Source organism: Ptiloglossa arizonensis, chromosome 3, assembly GCF_051014685.1.
Source record: "Ptiloglossa arizonensis isolate GNS036 chromosome 3, iyPtiAriz1_principal, whole genome shotgun sequence".
Taxonomy (NCBI): Eukaryota; Metazoa; Arthropoda; class Insecta; order Hymenoptera; family Colletidae; genus Ptiloglossa; species Ptiloglossa arizonensis.
The window spans coordinates 30,493,233-30,510,016 of NC_135050.1; the positions used below are offsets into that span (position 1 = coordinate 30,493,233).

The following is a 16,784-nucleotide window of genomic DNA, read 5'->3' on the forward strand; positions in this document are numbered from 1 at the left end:
TTATCTTCGTGGCGTCGCAGCCTCGATCCTTCGATTGGAAGCATCGAACGGTAATCGTAGGAAGGAGGGTCGCGATAGCCGATTCGAAGATTCGTCCTGGTCTCTTTCACCCCCTCGTAACCGCGAAACACCGCAATGGAGAACCGTCGACCTCTTTCTTCTCTCTCTTTCCTATTTCCTCGCGTTAATTACCCGTCGTCCTTTCGGTCCGTTCTCGGTTCACCGAGGCAAAAACCTTTTCGACGGCTCCGAACGCGTCTCGGGTACGCGCGTGCATTCTTCTCGCGCTCGGGATCTCCTCGACGCGATCGTTTCCACGTACCGGGTTATTCTTACGTATCGGGTGTTGCGATAGGGTCCATAGGTCTTCTCGCGCGTAAAAATAAAAGCCCACTGTCCGCGCGTTTTTCGAAAAAATCCCCAAGGAAATAAATTTATACGTAAGATCGCGATGAAAATACTTCGGAGGGTATTTTCGCTGGTTACGCAGGGGGTAGGTGCGCTCCGTTGACGAACGACTCGAGAAACTCGAGCAACTTGGAAGGAATCTTATTCGTATTCGGTGGAAATTGAATCGCGCGACGGACGCAAATACCCCATTAGGCCGATACGTGGAAAAGCGAGGTAAACGTCGGACGCGCGGTCTGATCGCAAACGTTCCGAATCCCCTGGAGCTGCGGAAAGTTTACCAACATTTATCATCGGTGTTTTTCTCCGCGACTTCTCGCTCGCAGCGCATTATTCGCCACGCCAGGCCGAGCTACTTCGCGAGTACTTTATTCGAAAGTCGAAGGAAAATTGCACGGAACAATACTCGCGTGGAACAATGCCGTCGACCAGCGACGAGTAGTCCGTATTCTCCGCGCTGCAAACTTCCACGCAACTTGGCCGTACAATCGTTCGAATTGCCTGCCACGTTATTCGTACGTACAAAGAGTTTGAAAATACTCGAAAGATTCGTTCGGTGGTCTTGAAATATTAAAGTTTCTCCGAGCGTACTCTCCGCGATTTATCGAGAATCCGCGATTCGAAAAATTTCCTTCTTCGCGAAACGCGAAACGATTCGACGAGCGGGAAGAGGTAGAAATTGTGTCGCTCTTTCGATTCGATGGTCGAACATTTCCAGAATTTTCAAGGGGAAATCGCTAATTTCGTCGTACGTTCGATACGACGTTCGGTCCGTCGGTCCCGTTGACTCGAGCGCGAACCGAAAATTACAACGACGATGCCTCGGACTCGTCGAGAGCGCAAGAACGAAGACGACGCATCCGACTCTTGCCACGTATAATCTAGCAGTTCCGCCGTGTCAGCCTCCGTTCTCCTATCGGTCGAGACACACGAGCCGAAATTATTCCGTCCACCCTCGCCCCCGCTCCCTCGCAGGGATGTCACCGACCGATCGGCAGAGTGTACGCGACAGGAACGTTCCGAACGAGCGGGCAAATGGTCTGTAAAACCGTGACGTCACGCGCTCTTTTAAAGGGCGTGGCTACACCGAAATAGGACCAAACGTACGGGCTCTTCAATTTTAAAGAAACGATACTCGTATCTGTGTACGTTTTCACGCCCCCGCGTACGCACCGTTTCCGAGAAAACAAGAGGATACCGACTCGGCAAACGCGGTCGCGCCAACTACCGTTCATCGAATCTTTACCGATCGCGAGCCGTTTCCTTTCGAGCCAACCGACAAAAATAATCTTATTTTCTTTTCTCGAAACGAGACGAACGATCCGTCGAGCGTTTAATCGTTGCAAGTTTCTCCTATCGAGAAGCAACGATAACAAGAGTTGCAATATTTCGAACAACCTCTCGAGGTTCGCGAATCCTAGAAATTGTCTCCACGTTCGTAAAATGTGCTCCCGTATCTGTACGAGCTCTCCCCTTGCATCGTCTCCGCTCTCCTTTGACGAAAGCGGAGCTCGTTCGAATTAATACGGAGCCTCTTGTTAACCTCGCGGTCCGTTATCAACCCCGTTGACGCTCGGAAGATTCTCTTAGCGTGCGTTATCAGCACCTACGGGAGCTCGGTGAACCAGCCGGTCACAGCATTGCCGCTTCTAGAGAGGCTCGCTTGTTTTCCTTAACGATCTCACGGAAACGCCCTTAGCCGTTCGCGCCGCTAGAGTTGTTTACCGTCAAACGTCGACCCATTTACCGAATCTCGATCGAGCTGCGAAGCTTTACTCGATAATCGATGGAATTTCGATCGTACGACAAATACCGCGAAGAGATCGTTGCGGTTGTACGCGTTGCGTGGATCGCGATCTCCGATGAACCGTCCACGTTGGACCTCCACCAACTCCCCGAAACAAGTATGTAAACGCTTTTCTAGCTTCGTTTCGCTCGTGTCCCCGCGCTAAACGCGAACGACGAGTTTCGCTCGGAGTACACGGACGGAAGAAGAATTTCGACTCGGCTGTCGACGTTCCTGCGCGGCTATAGCGTCCACCGCTATCGCGAGTGTATATTTTTCGCACCGTGCGGTGCGTTGCGCAACTCCCCGACGATAAATCAAAGTTACGGGAACGCGATTCGAGACGAAATTCGTTACAAAACTGAACCAAACCGAACGGATCCGGATCGCTCGCGAATGCTCGTAGATTTCCATTTGCGCGCGTGTACGCGTAACGAGGCGCGGTGAGTCGAGACGAAGCGGAAGCGGGCCAGATACGAGGGTCGATAAGATCGATTTGCCGCGTGGCGAGACAGCGGTTCGACCTTTATCGGCGATGATTCTCCAACGAACCCTCGAAACGCGATACATTCCCGAGACGAACGAGACGAAGAAACATTCGAGAAATACGCGGTACGGTCCTAGTCACCGGACCGTTTTCACGCTTGTTCCGATTCTTAGCTCCGCTGCTCGCTATCTTTCCTATTAACGAACGATCGAGGTGCAGCGGGGAAGCAACGGAAGAACCAACGATCGCGCACGATACGCGTCTACGCGCCATCGAGAAATCGAACGGGAACAACGACGACGGACGTTGAAACGAGCAGTGCATCCGACCGCGTCGAGCGTGTCCCTCGCGCGAACGATTACCGCTTCGTATCGTTGTTTACCCTTTCTTCCGAGCAGGGTGATTTATTCGATAACGAAACCGGTACGAACGATCCGATCGAGATCTCGAAGACGAGATAGCGGTCCGGTTGTAAAAATATCCTAGCGATTTCCTCGTGTTCCGAAGCGACGTAAAGGGTAACGTTTGAAATCGTGGTGTTTCCACCAAAAGTCGTAACTGCTCGAAGAATCGCGAAGATACCGTTTCGCGATCCTCGCGAGCTCGAGGTCGTTTCGTTTGGTTAATCGTAAACACGGGACATCGACGTCGGCGTCTTCGACGTTCGTATCACGAAAGCCATTTGGAATATTAATCTCGGGCCGAAGGAATCCGTCGGTTACGGAAGACCGGGCTCGAGTTACGATCGAGCGATCCACCGGCCTGTTCTTCTTCTCCTTGCACCTTGGACGAACTTTCCCCGTTCTTTCGATCGGTGGAACGGAATACGGAACGTGTCTCGCCTCTATCGACCTCCGTTTCGACAAAGTTATCCCGTACTCCGAGAACGAGTAAAAAGTACGTACGTGGCTGAAAAACGTGGCCAAGAACTTGGGAATTCGCGGAAGGTAGCTACACAGGATGCACCGAAAGTGCTTCGGGACTCGGTCCCGCTTCGCGAGACCGGGATATTTGTCGTGACCGACGAACGAAATACAAAGGTAAGTTCGCGAGTTTTACCGTTTCGTCGCACAGGCTTTGAAAAGCCGCATTACTCGTGGCACGACCCGATAAAATGTCCCGACATCGATTCCGACGATTCGGCAGCGAGCAATCGGACTACTTTCCGAGTCGAGCCGCGAATTACGAATCGCGCGCGAGTCGGGTGAGCAACGAACCGGCGACGGTGGTATTTGCGAAAACCGCTCGACAGCCGTCAAACTTCATTCAAGAGACGACGCGGCGTTTCACGGATCACAGCCACGAATCGCGATAGAATCTGCCCGCTCGAACCTCCACGACGGATGCTAATTAAAAGAAATTCGTCGATACTCGCGGAACCAAGGTCTCGATCCTTTCGAACGGAAACAACGAGAACGGATAGGCCGGAGGAACACGGAACAATTGCCGTGCGGCTTCATCGATCGCTGCCGATTGCCAGCCGATCGTTTTCCGAATTGATAATCGACCGATTTGTCGCCGGGAACGCGTTGCAATGTTTTCCTTTGTGTCCTACTCGTAAAATGGACATTTTTCGCGTACTTTGGTACGTTTCAATTGCAAGGATATTCGTTCGGCGAGCGTTCGTACGCATCTCGTATTTCTCGGTGCCGACTTCCCGATCGACGTAGAAGCCGTTCAAGTTCCTTCCAGGCGTTCGATTCCGTTCGCAAGGACTCGGTTAATGGGTCAGTGGAGTAACGTCAGAGGTAATTCTGTGAAAAAGTTCTCCCTCGATCGAAGCAACTGGACGATCGGTAGAACCGTGTCCAGCGGATTTTACAGGAATGCGCGTTCGGTCGAGCACAATGGACACCCCGGTGACCAAGTATTCCGCTCTCCCTCTGCGTTCACCCGCCACTTTCGCGCTACCGTTCTACCGACGATCGCGAGATCAACGAACGGTTCGTCGATAAAAATCCTCGGACCCGATTCAGGAATTTTCGAGAAAGGAGAGAGGAAAGTCGGTTACGGTTTTCCTTCTTGACCACTCCGATCGCGGAACAAGAGCTTCGAAACCTTGCGCTCGATTTGACGTCTTCGGTGTGTCGCGTCAAAGCGAACGTGACCGTTGCACGATTCCTCTGAACGGCATTCGGTGTCGATTCGAGAGCTTCTCGAGCCCACCGATCGCCTACTTACTATATTTTCTACGCGCGACGATCACTTATATCCCGCGATTCTTTCGGGCAAATTTCTCGATCGATCTCTCTTCGTACGCAATAAAAACAGCAACCGCGTTGGCCTTTCGCGGTCCCCGAAGCTGTCGATCCGTAACGCGTTGTCCGTAAACGGAAAATCAATCGTCCCGGGCCAACGTTTCGCGTACAATAGTCGAAAGATGTTTGCGTTGCGTTGGAAAACTAACGAAATCGACATTGGACGATCGTTACTTCGATTTATCGTTGCTGCGAGGTTTTACCGCATTTCGCTTCCGAGACAAAATTTATTGCCCATTTGTTTTCCATCGCGCTCTAGAATCTTGAAATCTGTAGCCCCCCTAGTAGTATCGAACGGTGAACGATCGTAGGGGCGCTAGGTCGGATTCGGGTCTCCTCGACGCCGAACACACCCGGTACATCGTATCAACGAAATCCCGGAGCCACGTACGAGTACGGATCTTGCTCGATTTACCGCATCGAGTGGTAGGTGGAAGTTGCGCCGAAGAAGAGGCGGAAGCGTACCGCGGCCGGATAACTACGCAAAGCCTAACGCGCGTTCATTTTCGCGAGAGCGGGAACACGCGTGCGCGTCGATTACGCGTATCCCCGACGAATAACCGAACACGGTCATTCCGGCGCGGTGCGGCGTCCCCTACGAGCGCTCCAAGGGCTCGCAGGACTCGCAGGGGACGATCCGACAGAGACCGTCACCGAGAAACCGCCACCAGGAGAACAGACGGCGAGACCGAACCGAGAGGAGAAAAGTATACAAAGACGGTGACAGGGGATCGATGGAAGAACGAAGAGGGAACGAGCAGGGACGAAGGGTGCACTAAGAAGGGTGTACTACCCCATGCGAGAGCCGAGTCTTACCGCGTTAATTGCAAGTACTTCCCTCGGGGTACCGCAACGGGTATACGGTTCCACCCACCTTGCAGGTTCCACCCCATCCAGTAGGGTTTAAGGGTACGCAGGGATGATTCGCGCACCCCTTTTTCCCTTTTCATGCTCACCCGGGTCCTTTCATTCCTCGCCAGTGGTTAAAATATTAGGATTTCCCCGAGGTCTCGTGCGTTCGTGTTAGGGCTATCGCGCGAGAACCTTCTCTTTCTTTCTACCCTTTCTCGTCTCCCCCTACTCTCTCTCTTGCTCTCTCTCTCTCTCTTCTCTTCTCTTCTCTTCTCTTCTCTGTTTGTTCGTTCGTTCGTTCGTTCTCCGGGTGACTCGTCAACGGCTCGACGCGACGCTGCTCCAACCGATTCGGCCCTCGAAAACTCTCCTTACCCCTTGACACCCTCGTACGAACGAACGAACGAACGAACGAACGAACGAACGAACAAACGAAGGAACGAACGAACGAACGAACGAACCAACCAAGATTCCAACGAAAGCGAGCTCTTGCTCCTCGATTCCCGCGATTCCGATCTCTCGGTGGACCGACTCGTTCTTCTCGTCGCGATTCGTTGTTAGAAAGAGAAGCACGGAACGCTGCGTAGCAAAGCAGCGACGACGGAAACGACAGTTTCGGCAATGTCGTAACACTGCGGATCGTTCCAGATACATTGTGCAACGATCCTCCGGATCGATCAAGGACAGCGTTATTAGATAAATCGAAATTATAGGAAACGCCTCGACGGCAATTTTGCGATTCGTTCGCACGTTCCAGCCAGTGCAGCGTGTTTCTTTCTTGGCAAGAGGCACGGCACGAACGAGCAAAACGGACGGAACGAGGGAGAAAAAGAAGAAGGGTGGTTTCGGGGGTCGTAGATGCGAGATACCGGAATGTAGAACGTACTAAATTACTTTCATCTCGAGTGCTCGTGTTTTTCTTCCGTGCATTCGCGGCTTGTTACGCTCGCACGCCTCTAATTATCGAGTTATTACAAAACGAGCGTAATTGCGGCCGACGACGAAAGAAACGGTGTTCGTCGTCGGTAAATTCGTCGCGGTCGTTGAAAAACTTGCGCTCGAAATCTCGTCGATTTTCAAACGCGCGAAACGAATCGATTATTACAACCGGGGGAGTACGTATTTCGCGATGTCGTGGAACTTCCCTTTATTCTTTGGTAGGAAATTCATCGAGACGGAAAAAAGAAAAGCTCGGCCCTCTCCTTACTTTTTAACTTAAAGAGCCGACGGTGGGATTAAACGTCGGCGAGTTTCTCTCGCTGATCCGGCAGCTCGACTCCCTTTGACCGCCTGCTGTAAAATAAGCCGTGATAAAATTTATCCGGAAAAATTTTTACGCACACCGAGGAAACCTTGGAACGAAATTGCGGACAATTTTCGAGCGCGCGGTACGCGCGGAAAAATGTTCGTAACACGGGTAAATGCCAAATTCCAAATTCGAAAGCGCGCGTTCACACTTTTACTTTCGTTCGTACTTTCGTTCGTACTTTCGTTTGCACGGAAACGCGGACCGTTCGATGATCAACGAAACTTTGCTCGACGAAAATGTTCGTGCGATCGGATCGATTTCGTCACGGTTGAGCCAAGTACGCCTCCGCGGCTGTGGCACGGGAGCCTAAATTCTACCATCGATCGCGTTCTCGCGTAGAGAGCGATCTGTCCCCGAAGAAACAGCGTAACCCATTCGTTCGTTCGCGAGCGAGCGAGCGAGCGACTCGACCAAAAATCGCTCGTTACTCCGAGTGGAATCACGGTGGTAATTTATTTGTAAACTCGTCACGAGCAATATACCGTATCGAATTTCGTACTTAAAGGAACCGCGTTCGTATCGTGCCCCGCGGGAGCACCCTACCGGACCCTCGTGATTTACCACGCTCTGGGACCCATGTACGGGATACACATTTAATAGAGATCGCATTTAGAGCTGCATAAATCAAACTACGGCACGGACGTCGACCGTACGTACGCTAGCCGCGTTCAAACGTCAACCTCGCCTCGTCGTTGTATTTCATTTTACCGCACGCGTACCTACCTCCGCGTACCACCACCGCGACGCGATCTTCCTGTCCGTTGCGACTGTCGATGGACATTCAATTTCAACCACCGTCGCAACTTTTCCACCAATTTAATCGCTACGGACGATGTACGCCAGTTGAAACGCGTTTTTGCAAGGTTTCCGAAATCGTGCAAAACTTTTCAACGAACCGCGATAAATCGAACCGTTCGAACGGTTGGACAAATTTCCCGAGAGTATTTCAATTCTTCGGACGGATGAAATCTTTTAAATTCGAAAACATTTTTCGATACGAATGTAGACTCTTCTCGAAAATACGATAAGCGTATCGAAGCAGAGTCGCACGAGGAAAGCGAGCACTCGTTGTAATTACGCGACCGTTTGAATCGCAACGACGACGAGAGCGATGTATTTCGATTATTTCGTTACGATCGCAACAACGACGCGGAACAACGTCGGTGAAAAGTTTTTCGTTTCCTCTCGTTCCCCGATAACGCCACGAAAGTAGAACATTTTCGCGCACTATTTTCGCAGACGTCTAGACTTCCACCTTTCTGGAATAAAAATCCTCGAAGGACGGAAAGGAAGATCGACCTTTGATAAAAACGTCGTTTGCTCCCGAAGAAGTATCAAGGAAAATGTAAAGCAACGGTAGTTGGAGGAACTCGAAAGAACAGAGGCTAGAGAGAAACGGACGAGCGAGTAAAAAAGCCGATGAGAACGAACCGTCAAAGAGGTCGAAGAAAACGAAGAGAGAAGAGGAAGGGAAGATGAAAAAAGAAGGTAGCCAGAGGATAGGAAGAAGGGTGCGTCGAGTGTCTGCTGCTGTTCTGGCCTGTGTTAACACTTCACGCCTCCCTTTTACGTATTACCACCCCCACTTAAAAACTTTCGCATGAACTTGGACGGTCTGAGTCATAAAATACAGCCGCAACTGCTCTTACGCGATACGCCGTGCACCGTTCAAATGAAAAAAGTTCGAAACCCCTAAACGTTACTCGCACGTTCGTTCGGTTTCTCTTGGTCACGGATCGAATTGTCTTCGCGAAGACGTCTCGTTCCAGGCATCGTTTAACGATCGCCGATAGAAGTTTGTCGCATCGTAGACTTTCCAACGAAAAGAAGAAACGCGACGCGAACCATTGTAATCGGTGTACGGAATAAAAATTCCTCCCGTTTTTAGTTTATTCCAAATCTGTTTTTACGCGCGGTCGAAACGCGTACCGCGCGAACAGAATACGAAGCAAGTTTCTCGAGTTTCGATCGCGAAACGGGAAAGGTATTTGACAGCCACCGCGGGGTGAAATTTTATCGCACTTCGGGGAAGACCGATCCGTCGTAAGAAATTCGCGAAAACTCTGCCGCGATGATTTGCCTTTACATCGCTCGATCGAAGCGTCAACGTTCTTCTGCACTGCGGATGTTCGGACAGATTCTCCGGGAACTTTAAAACGACGTTTCTCTTTCAAGAGGATCGATACTCTCTTTTTTTCTCTCTCCCTCTCTCTCTCTCTCGTTATTTTGCATCCGAAGCGAAACGTACAAGTTCTACTCGATTTTGAGAAATTCACGATCTCGGATGTCTTTAAAAATTGGTACAAATTTACGTCCTTGAAAAGACGAGCAAAGAAGAGAGAAAAAGTACGCGTCCTTTTGTTTAAATCTTTTCGGTCTTTAACGCGATACGACATCGACGACACTCGCGATCGTAAACCGAACAACGGTGTAAAAACGTGTCGAAGCGGCAAACCGTGCGAACGATTGACTCGATGAATCGGCTCGATCGATCGCGTTATTGAGCCCACGCTGACGGGAAACGCGACATTTTGCGCTGGCGAACAATGTGGATTCCGGGACTTGCCATTCCGCAAGATGGTTCGGACTGCGGAGGATTTCTGGTTTCCGGTCTCCGTGAGTTTTACACGGGCAGCTTGGACGGCGGTACGCGAGCGTCCGTGTCGTCTGCGGTACGGTGAATAGGCTCAGGCGAAGTGCCAACCTCGAACTCTGTTTACTCGTTTCACCGCGCAACTTGCATCGTACTCGATAGAAGCCCAGCAGCGTACGAGTGGACCGGGCTCCGCGTATTTCCCTCCCGGTGCAACACGTTGCGTCGCTTGCGCTCGAATAGACGCGCGCGCGTGTGCACGTTTGCGGAAAAAAAAAAAAAAATCACCCACGACTACCCGGTAAAGCTCCCGGAGATGCACACTGCGAGCGTTTACGAACGAGCTCGATTCTTCGTCAAAAGACGAAGTTAAATCGTGGAAACGAGTTTTTACGGTAGTAAGCTTTCCATCGGGGAAAATTTCCCTGAAAAGTTTCTCCGACGGACGTGGATCGTACAACTGGAACCGTACAACTTTTTTCCACAACCGCGAGGTTCCTTCGTCTTTGCGAGGTGTGTTTCCGTCGATACGAACGACAACGATGTCGTCACCTAGATCGCGCGATAGTTATCGAGGAGGTACTCCCATGTGCGCGTAAAATTTAGACTTTCGAAAATGTTGCAACGAAAAGGATTATAAAAATTCAAAGAATTGGCAAAGATACGACACTTCGAATAGAACAATGCCCGTGTTTAAAGTTGCGCGCTCGCGACGCGTCGGTCCTACCTTTCGCCCTTTCCTCGGAAACGGCAAACACCTTTGCTTTCTTTCCTAAATTCGCATCCACGTAAAGTTTCTTTCAAACGCGTGCGTTAACGGATAAATGTACGATAAAGGAAGGACTTTTGTCAAATTGGTAACCGCGATATCGCGCGAAACGATCGTCCGATCGAATCGATATTTGGAAAGTTTCATCGTAATCTGTCGGGTAGTTTTCGTTAAAAGAAATTGATTCATCGACCGGTTAAATGTAGAAATATTTAACGTTCGTAGGGTTTATTTCGACCATCGAACAATTTGTAGGAAGGATCGGATCTCTACGAAAAAAGAGGTATGTCCCGCTATTACGCTCTTGAAAAGAAACGACCTCTCTTGCCGGACATTTTTTCTTGCCATCGGCAACGGAGATGCTCACGTTGGTCAAGGTAAATGGTACACCTTGTGCATAAAAAAGATTGCGATTGTTCGCGCAAGTCTTTCATTTATAAAGCAACCCCGAGCCACTTGACTTCAATACGTCCTGAAACTTCGGTTAGAGAAGAGCGAAGCAGGGTGGGGGGGGGGGGTGGAGGGGTGGAAGGATCCTTCAAAGGGCGTTCCGAATGGAGAGCCAAAGCTTTGACGGTAACGGGAAACGCGGCGCTCCGGCTTGACTCGGTGATGCAGGATACGCGAGCTACCGTACCGCGCTGAACCAGACACGAACGGACAGCGATTTCAATGAGCGAATCTCCCGGAATAAAACACCGGTAAATATCGGCGCGAGTCGAACACCATCTCCTACTAGCAACGGATGTACCCGATCCGTGTGTAAGGGCGCGTGCTCGGTCTGCAGGGTACATTGAACTTTAAACCCCGGAGATGTAACGACCGACGCGTTCCCGACTCGATCGCGGCGTCTCGGACGAGATTCTCGCGTCGACGCGCTACCATTTACGCGCAAATTGAACGCTCGAGGAAAATCGAACACTCGCGACGATAGTTTACCTCGACGGAGGAACTGGACGTAACATCGACTCGAAAACGATGATTTTACTTTTCAGCAACGATCAAACGGTTTGCGGGTTAGGAGAACTGGCCGCTTGGAGTCGAGAGTCGGTCGATCGGGGTCGAAGAATCATCGAACGACGAACGACAAACGAAAGCGAGGGTTGCTACCTCCGGAGAAGGTAAGTACTCGAGAGTTCGATGTACTCGCGTACGTAACGCAACGAGCGATTCCTTGCGACCGAGCTGTCGCGTTTTCTATTCTTGGACTACGTTCGAAGAGGATCGTTGCAGTTGTCTCGACGATTTTTCCATATTTATGGCAATTGTACGGCCCCGTGCTGCATCGGACGGAACGGAGCCTACGAGAAGCCAATTAATCGCCCACGCCCGAATCCCAAACTCAAAGGGAAGGCTCCTATTAGTTCGGTTCGAATCCCACGCCACTCGCACGCGTAGTAACGCGCAAATAGCGATACGAACGATTTCGGGAACCGACTAAAGCCGCCATCCGGTAAGAAAATAATGCCGTTAATGCGGTACGTATAAAGGAAATTTCGATCGTTGTTCTCTCTCTCTCTTTCTCTTTCTCTCCCTCGGGCGACACGCGGAAGATCAAAGGCAAAGACCGTTAATTTACGTACAATTAACCAAACTCTCGTACACCGTGAATACTCGTACGTCGGACAAATTTCCTGTGCCGTTTCGCCAATGATAATTAATTGCCCCCTGTAGTCCGTGAATTTCGCCGACAGCGTCGGAAAGAATGTTAATGGACTTCGATCGTAAATAGCTTCGTGCGCCTTTTTGCGATATTTTGTCGGTGGAAGGGAAATTAATCGACTTTACGGGCGAACGAACGGCTCGATCCGTTCGATCGGCCGAATTCTTCCCGTCTTGTTTCGGGTTATCGAAACGATAAATACGAGCGGCAATACTATATTCGAAATACGCGTTAAAGTTTACGCTTCCCGAATATAGATTCGCGTTGTACGATCTCCCGTGTTTGCAAAACATTTCGAACTTCGAAATACGATCGTTGAAACATTTAGGCTCGTTGTACGGGTCGTTGTCAATTTTACGCGGTTTTCATTTTCGCGGGTGCGAAATCCGTTTTTATTTCGTGGCGATTAACTTTAAATCGCGCAACGAACTCGTAACAGCTATTGCAAAGGACGCGTTATAAAATACGTTTTACGATCGCGTAAAAGAAGCATCGATTCGTTGCGTCGCTCGTCGATGGCAAATTTACCATCGAATCGATAAAAATAGGAAGCGAGACGAACGGTGGGCGGTGGGCAGTGGACGGAGAACGAAGATTTAAAAATATCGACAGGGGGGACGAAAAAAAGTCGGGTCGTCGATTGGTCAGAACTAGCTCGTAAGAAGCCATCCCCTAGGAGCTTTCCGGTGTCAGACGCTTCCTGTATTCCTATCTGCCTCTATATACCTATCGATCCTCGGCCAGCACCCTCCTCTTTGTGCCATCCGACTGTCGTCTCTCTCTTTTCGTCTGCCTTTCGTCCTCCTCGTCCCTCCAGACTCGATCTATATTGCATTCGTACCCCTCTACACGAGGTGTCCTCGCTCGTATCTCGCGCCATAACGCTCAGGGTAATTTTCCTTGCATATTTATACGCACGTCTCATCGAGAAAAGTGCCTCCGTTAAATGCTTCTCTTCTCGTCTCTGCGCTCCCTCCCTCCCTCTCTCTCTCTCTCTCTCTCTCTCTCTCTCTCTCTCTCCCTTTCTCTCTTTTTCTCTCTCTTTCTTCGCTCGGAGTTAACCGCGTTTAATAGATTCTCGTTACCGGAAGTTCAATGTTCCAGGACCGCGAACGTCCCGCTTTTTCTCGAACGCGAGCATTTCGAGCGATCAAGAGGGAATCGTCGGTTCAAATGAAATCCTCGCGCACCGCCTCCCCGCCTGTCCACGAACTTTGCAATATCGTTTTTCAATGGAAGGAGGCATTTCGTCAATCTCGAAAGGGAATTCCAGTTAACGAGAAATTTCACCGAGCGACGTTCCGATTATTCGTCGCGATACCTTGGATTTCTTTTTTCGTTCCCTGGTTCAAAAGCCCGATCTAGGAGTATCTCGTTCGCACTCGGGTCTCCGAGACGATCTCTTTTTCTCCCGGCGAACAACGCGACGATCGAATACCTGTAATTCTAGCCCAGCGACGAAAAAGTTACTCGCGCACTGCGTCGAAAGATATTTCGTATATTTCTCGCGCGTTAAGTTTCCACCTTTACTCGCACGATACTCTGAAAATTCTATTCCATCGACGCTGGAAACGATAAAGTTAATTCGACGCGATCTCGCGAGTGAAACTTCTCCGGGAACGTAGAAGGGGACTCGCTCCGTTTGAAAATTTGACTAGACGAGGGCAGGAGCGAGGATCCTCTCTTCCCTCGATAATCGATCCAATGAATGATTAATCGGCATCCGAGCAGCCAAACCGACCGATTGACTCAACGTGTCTGATTCCGCTATGAATAATCCATCGCGTCCGTGTAAGTTTGGAGTTTACTCCGATCGCAATATTCGATGTTACCCTACCGTGCAAAGTACGTACGTGTCCCTTCCGTTGAACTTGCGCGTTAAAATTAGGATCTTCCGCGTTTATTTAAAAAGTTGAGGTCGAGCGGAGATCAATCGGCAACTGTACGTTTTGTACAATTCTTACCGGACAGTTTCCCGAGAGGAAATGGAAAAGACGATGCGTTTCCTTCGTAAGTATCGAACGAATCGCTTCGTCTCGCAACGCGTAGTCGTTACGAATTCGTGGCGTTTCGTTTAATTTCAACGATTCCGAAGAAACGACGAGCGACGTTCGATATTTCGTCCGTACACAAGGTGCCGCGCAATTACGTCACACGCCCAATACTGATTCCCGAACTACCGAAATTATACGTTTTCGCTAAAAGTCCAAGACAACGTAACTTGCCGCGTCTAGAAGCGCAGCGTAGATTACGTACACGCTTACGAACAATTTCCACCACCGTATCGATCTTCTCTACGATTCGACGCATACTATAGTACGAAATTCAACGATCTTCGCTCCACTGTGCCGATTATCGCAATGTTTCGCCAACGAAATTCCTACCGTTCGATCGCGTATTGCGCGTTCCTTGTCGTCTTTTCTAATTTTGTATTTCGTGCGTTCTTGTATCGTGTATGTTAAACGAAGAGTGCTCGATCGTCGATAATAACAACGGAGAGCCGATCGGAGAGAGATCGTACGGAACGTTGCGCCACTATTCCACGCGTGCAACGCGCGGCACGAAACACGCTCGAAACGCTCGAAAGGGCTCGATTTTTCAAGGTGGCGTGCACCGAAGAGGCGTCTCGAGTGCGTTTCGCGTCGAAAATTATACGCGCGAGAACGTGGCTTAAAGGTCTACAATGGTCACCTTTCGGGCAAAGTGGAGTAATTGCCGGGTGCGAGAGTAGTTGCATTTACACGTAAAAACGAGTGTTCTCGAGCGAACGTTTCGACCTTCGTCTCGTTGGTTGCGTCAAAGTTTCGACGAAGGCGACCTCTTGCAGCGTTCGTAGCCCGTGTAGAATTTCGCGCCCGTTAACGGAACTCCTGGACCGACCTAGCCGAATTCTTGGCACCGCGACCGAGCGCTGAAATTTTCCAGCGAAACTTTTCGAACGCGTCGTCGAGAGTGGCACGCTCCGAATTGCTCTTTCGGAGTACGAAAATGAAAAAGAAAAAGAAATCGAAGAAAAAAGCAGAAAGGAACACTCGTCTCGCGTAATTCGTTGCCGGAACGATCGATCTCTGTCGCGCACCGTCGGTAGGAATCGTATTCGGCGACGCGAACGATCGGGAATCTATTCGAAATCTTTCGCGCACGGTTCTCTTTTCCACCTTGGACACGAACCACGAGCAGCCGCCCTGGTACCGACGAGAACGCACCGAGCTAACCCCTACTACGTACCACGAACCAAGAGAGTCGAGTCGAGTCGAGTCGAGTCGAGTCGAGTCCCCCTGCTCGAACTGGCTCGCTTTCAGCGATGGCTTCGATTCCGTTCGATTCCGTTCGATTCCCAGGTTCGCTGAAATCTAATTATCTCGGGCGTTATGTCCTAGCTGGTTTCGCGATGGATTCTCCCCCGTGCGCGGGATTATATCGGAAATCGGCGCGTACGCGTCCCCGTTGTGTAAATTCCGAATCGATGGAAAAAAGTGGGCGAAACGGTTGTCCGGTTCGGTCGGTCGCTCGAACGGGCCGAAAGCCATCGCTACGTACCACCCGCTCAGCCAGTAGGGCGAGCTACCCCCGAAGGAAGGGGTGGTGGCGGGTGTGGAGGTGCGCGCGCAAGCTACCCCCTCCGTGGACTCCCGTGTAACACGTAATCGAACTGGGAGCGCCGCGGTTCGTCGTCAGCTCCGTCATCCGCGAACGACAGGGCTGAATCTTTGACGAAAACGAGCGAACGAAACGGGGGGGATAAATCAACGGTGACGAGGAAACGAACGAGAATACGTGCCGAACCGAGCCTCGATTCGGACCAGCGGAAAATCCCTCTCGAGAGCTCTCCGGTTGATCGAAGGAACCTCGGTCCGCTCGTCCCGGCCGACGTAGCGACATATCGGTGGTGGTGCACGACCGCGAGTGCGTGGGGTGGAGGTAGTGTCGGACCGAAGGCCCGCTCGGCGAGCTTCGTATATTCGTTCTCGTTCTTGGTGGGACCCGAACCTCTCGGGGAACATCGCGGAGGAAGATCGAGTCGCCGAAGAATCGACCAACGAAAATCTTCACCCGTTACGCTGGAGCGGTACCAACGAGACGCCTCGAAGCGTCCGGAGGGTGGACGAGCGCGAGAGGGTGCACCGGTAGGAGGGTGAACTGCAGCAGCGTTTCGTGGCCCGAGCGTCGTGGATCGTCGCTCCGAAACTCGTACTGGAGTCGCAATGGCGCCGAACGCGACTCCTCCGTCCCGGAGTAACTCGGTTTATGCTGGATTCGGCGATGCTCGGGCGACCGCGACGTTCACGTGAGCCCACCCCCATGACACTCTACCCGCCACCGTCCGTCTCGCCTCGTGATCGAACCGATTCCAGACTTAGACTCGCGGTCGTTTTCCATCCACCGAGGTGAATTTCGTCGCGCGACCACCATGAAAAGGATCCGCAAGAGGCAGCCGCGGAAGATCAAGGAGCGGTCGTGTCAGTGACACAGTGCGTGCATGTGCGAGAGCCAAGTGGTGCTTATAAGTTTTCAACCGTCGTCGTCGCCGTCGCCGTCGTCGTCGTCGTCGCCGTCGTCGCCGTCGTCGCCGTCGTCGCCGTCGTCGTCGTCGTCGTCGTCGTCGTCGTCGTCGTCGTCGTCGCCGTCGTCGTCGTCGTCGTCGTCGTCGTCGTCGTT

The 16,784-nt window shown here is 51.2% G+C and overlaps 1 protein-coding gene across 1 annotated transcript in view; it reads right to left on the reverse strand.

Annotated features, from left to right (window-relative positions):
* LOC143144984 (uncharacterized) overlaps nt 1-16,784 on the reverse strand; it is a 53,703-nt gene that overhangs the window by 7,535 nt on the left and 29,384 nt on the right. The window lies entirely within an intron of this gene.